The sequence below is a fragment of the Rana temporaria genome, chromosome 3, assembly GCF_905171775.1.
Source record: "Rana temporaria chromosome 3, aRanTem1.1, whole genome shotgun sequence".
Classification (NCBI taxonomy): Eukaryota; Metazoa; Chordata; class Amphibia; order Anura; family Ranidae; genus Rana; species Rana temporaria.
In genome coordinates this window covers 400,565,921-400,570,730 of record NC_053491.1, presented here as the reverse complement: position 1 = coordinate 400,570,730, position 4,810 = coordinate 400,565,921, and the positions used below count along the sequence as shown (strand labels likewise).

The following is a 4,810-nucleotide window of genomic DNA, read 5'->3' as shown; positions in this document are numbered from 1 at the left end:
GACAAATACTCAGTCATACAACACTGTATCCAAATGAAATTTTCGTCCTTTTTTCACACAAATAGAGCTTTCTTTTGGTGGTATTTAATCACCGTTTTTTTTTTGTTTTTTTTTGCGCTATAAGAGAAAAAAGACTGAAAATTAATTTTTCTTTGTTTCTGTTATAAAATTTAGCAAATTTAGTATTTTTTCTTCATTCTTTTGCATAAATGTGAAAGATGAAGTTACGCCGAGTAAATACCCAACATGTCACCCTTCAAAATTGCACACGCTCGTGGAATGGCGCCAAACTGTGCTACTTAAAAATCCCCATAGGCGACGTTGCAGGGTATTGTGGGGTATTACAGAGTATTGTGGGGTATTGCAGAGTATTGTGGGGTATTTCAGAGTAGTGTGGGGTATTGCAGAGTATTGTGGGGTATTGCAGAGTAGTGTGGGGTATTGCAGAGTAGTGTGGGGTATTGCAGAGTATTGTGAGGTATTGCAGAGTATTGCACAGTATGGGTATGGAGTATTGCACAGTATGGGGCAGGGATGGCTGAGCAGGGATGGATGGCTGGCTGGATCTGTGACTGCATGTGTCACAGATCCAGCCCACAGCACTCTCCTCTCCTCTCACACTGTACCGTTGGGTACAGAGAGGGGAGGGAGGAACCGGCGTCATCACATGATGCCGGTTTGTTTACAAGTGATCGCTCCGTCATTGGATGGAGTGATCACGTGGTAAACCGGCGGTCACGGACATTCCCGTGTGCGCGCCCCAGAGGGCGCGCGGGAGCGCGATTCTGGGAGGACGTCCATGGACGTCCTCCCAGAGTTAAGCAACCGCCTTGTAGACGTATATCGTCTATAGGGCGGTTGGTAACTGGTTAAAGAAGAAGATACAGGTCTGTGAGAGCCAGAAATCTTGCTTGTTTGTAGAGGAGACCAAATACATATTTTCCACCATAATTTGCAAATAAATTCTTTCCAAATCAGACAATGTGATTGTCTGGATTTGTTTCCACATTTTGTCTCTCATAGTTGAGGTATACCTATGATGACAATTACAGACCTCTCTCATCTGTTTAAGTGGGAGAACTTGCACAATTGGTGGCTGACTAAATACTTTTTTGTACCACTATATACTGAGATTAAATCCCACACAAGTGGACGCTTTACTAATTAACCTTCCTAGTGGTATTCCAGAGTGTGGCTCGGGTGATTTTTTTTTCCCCAAAAGTGATAACCCAGAGCCACACTCGGTATTGCATTGCAGTATCCTGGTAAAGTTACTTACCTTATCCCCAGGATCCTGCAATGTCCTCCCGCTGTGTCCATGGGCTGTGTACTCCGCCCTATTCATCACTGTGCCGGGCTCCGTTCCCTGCAAGCGTTGAAAAAAGTGAAAAATACATAACACATATAACACACTGTAATATGTAGATTACATTACTGTATCAAATCATTTCACATCCCTTTTGTCCCTAGTGCTTTGTCCGATGCCCTGCATGCAGTTTTATATTATATATACTGTTCTTTCTGCCTGGAAACTTGAGATTGTCCATGGCAACCTAAAAGTGTCCCTTTATGTCAAAACCAGTTTTAGAAAGCAACAATAGTGAATTAGAATCACTTGTAGAATTGAGCGATAGCGATTTGTGGCTTTTCTATGTGCACTAGATCTCTCATTGCACAATTATAGGTAGACTGATGCTCTATAAGTGAACTTTGCAGATTCCAAAAATTACTTGAAAAAAAATGTTCCCTGGTCTCATGTCTGCTGCATTTTAGATAAACTGACAATAGACAAAACATTTTTAGCTGTGTATATGCATGGCAGGTTTGTACTAATCAGCAAGCTATTTAAAGCTATTTCCCAGCTTACAAAGCAGAGCAAATCCAAATACTGTATCACAAGCCAATATAAAACTTGTGTGTTATCATTTAGGTACATTTCACTTATGTGTAATGCCTATCAGCAGCAACTTCTAGAACCTACTGTACTAACCTAGAACAGCCGCTAATAAGACTTCTTAAAATGTCCATGAATTTATATAAATTTATATCTAATAAGTGCATTACAATATTTGTAATATTATACATTTATTCCACACAAATAGGAAAATGTAATGTTAAATGGAAACTATAATGGTTTGCGGATAGTTTTATTTTATTTCTCCTAAAGGTTAAACATTTTTAAACTGAGGTTTTAGATCTTATTTTATATAACTAATTTTGTATGGCTCATTCACACTATGAGCGGTGATTGGTGTTTTCCATATTAGATAAATATTAGCAGTATGTCTACATTTTTTTGCAGCACACTGTATGGCACAGGCACAGGGACTGCAGCACAACAAACCTTGCTTCTGTGCAGAGTCCTAATTTAAGTGTCACTATGGGGGTTATTTACTAAAACTGGAGAGTGCAAAATCTAGTGCAGCTGTGCATTGTAGCCAATCGGTTTCTAACTTCAGCTTGTCCAAAAAAAACAAAAAAACAGAAAGCTGATTGGTTTCTATGCAGAGCTACACCAGATTTTGCACTCTCCAGTTTTAGTAAATCAACCCCTATGTGACACTATTGGTGTTATTTACTAAAACTGGAGCATGCAAAATCTAGTGCAGCTCTGCCCAGAAACCAATCAGCTTCCAGGTTTTATTGCCAAAGCTTAACTGAACAAGCTGAAGTTAGAAGCTGATTGGCTATCATGCACAGTTTCATCAGACTCTGAGTGGACCTGTTTTAGTAAATCTCCCCCTATATAACACTTCAAATAATGTGAAAAACAAACACATTTGAAATGCAGGAGGGCTTTGTATAGCAAGCCCAAAGCAAAAACAAACAGAACATTTGCTTGTCGGAGCCACTAACTGAACTCAGGTCAATTGAGTTTCCATCCCTAATGGGTTCCCCAAAAGAAGCATGAAGCATTTGTACCTTTTTAGTGTTCTGTTGGGACTCTGTTTTTTCATGCACCAACAGTCTCTCACAGCAGAAAGAGCAAAGGAGTCCTGAGAATTCATCAACTTGCTTATATAAAAAGATTTATGGATAGCTGAGTCTAATAATAAAGTGTGGCTACCAGGTAAGATGTAGACCTAGGGATGGAAGCCGTATCCCACCCAACGTTCTACAACGCTTCTGGGCTTCAGGACCCAGAATAGAGCCTTTTAAGACTCAGAGTAAACAAAAAGTTTGTTTTCCTTACATCAGCCAAAAATAGGGTTGGTCTGGGATTCACCCGGGCAGTCCGGGTTTTGAATCATGTGTCCAGGTTTCAGTCTCCCCCCTGGAGAAGGACATGAGTGCAGGGAACAAAAGCAACACCCCAACCGAATTTTTTTTTTTTTTTTTAAAAAGCCTATGGCGTGTTCACAAAAACGTGCAGACGGGTGCAACGTCAAGTGGTCCTCCTGTGAAGAAGGGACCCAAAAACCCTGATCCCCCGGGGCGTTAGGCTCCAGACGGGGACTAAGGTACTGTGGTCCGAGCAACTAAAGCCGACACGGACCCAACTTCCCTGGAGGGACTGCTGAAACAGAACCCTCCCAGTACTAGGTGGGGCTCCCCCGAAGGGAGACCCCATGAGAGCAGGTGAACTAAGCCAGAAGGCCATGTCCACCCACTCCCAAGACGTTCAGGGCTGGCTCGAGCACCCTAATTGTCACACAGTGAGACAAAACGTGCACTAACAAAAAAAAGACAAAAAGTGACAAACATAGGCATAAATAAAATAAAGTGGGGGAAAGGGATAGTGGAGAGGAGAGTGAAATAAGTGGTCATTGTGATATACAATGACCAGGCCCTCTGGCCAGGAATAAAAAATTCCTCCGATCCTAGCCAAAAGGCCCGGCCCAGGTGCTAAAAAAACAAAAAAGCGTGTAGCTTGTGCAGTGACCGTGGTATCTTTAAATCAAAGTGACCCTCACTCACAGTGATTCTCAGATACCCCTGGACTGCCACTCCAGGGGCACATGCACCATAGGCTTTTTGTTCCAAATCCAACCCCCTGACTGGCCAGTGCAGCCCTCCACCCCTGCCAGCTAGAGAGCCCTTCAAGGTTTTCTTGGGGAGAGCTGCCGCTCCAGTTAGCAGCCTCCACCAATACTAGCCCCTCCAGACCCCCTGTCAACCCGGCGGATTTGCATGGTTCTGCCCCACTCATCAAAGGGCATTACCAGCTCCTCCTACCGGATCGCCGACAGGCATAGCACTTACACCAGCCAGCCAGAAGGCCAGACTAGAACTTGGCAAAAAAACCAAGACCAAGTGCAGCCACCCATCCTCACCAGGAGCACCCTTCCAGATGGCTCAGACGCAACCATTGGCCGGCCCCCAGTATCTGTCGGGCAGCTCGGCTTAGTCCCTGCTGAAACCATCCTTCCAGGTGCAATGACGTCATTGGATTGCATCCACCCTCCCTATGGAGGTGCTTCAGCGCTCCTCTGACAACTGATAAGAACAGATACTACACTTGATCTTAGCCAAAAGGCTGAGAAGTGATACACTCCAACCCAATGGGAGACGGGTGGCCTCCTTACCCTTTGAGGCAGGTGTTCTGCCAAGGATGACTCCGATCTCCCCTCCTCCTCCCTCCCCTGTCCAAGCTGGGGAGTTCTGGATGCTGGATGGCTGAGCGGCTGCAGGTGGTGTAGTCACAGTGATGGCTGGTGGGTCGGTCCATCGGGCTTCCCCTGCTTCTCCCCTTGCCGTGCATCTCTTCCATGCTTTGCCACCCGAGCCCACCCTTTTTTGAAGCCTATTAGAGCGAATGAATATGTAACACTGATCCTCAATCGAGCCAAGTAGAATCAGGTCTGATATC

General features: G+C 44.4%; 1 pseudogene; it reads right to left on the bottom strand.

The window, feature by feature from the left end:
- Nucleotides 1-4,385: 4,385 nt before the first annotated feature.
- LOC120933920 lies at nucleotides 4,386-4,489 on the bottom strand (annotated as a pseudogene).
- Nucleotides 4,490-4,810: the final 321 nt, after the last annotated feature.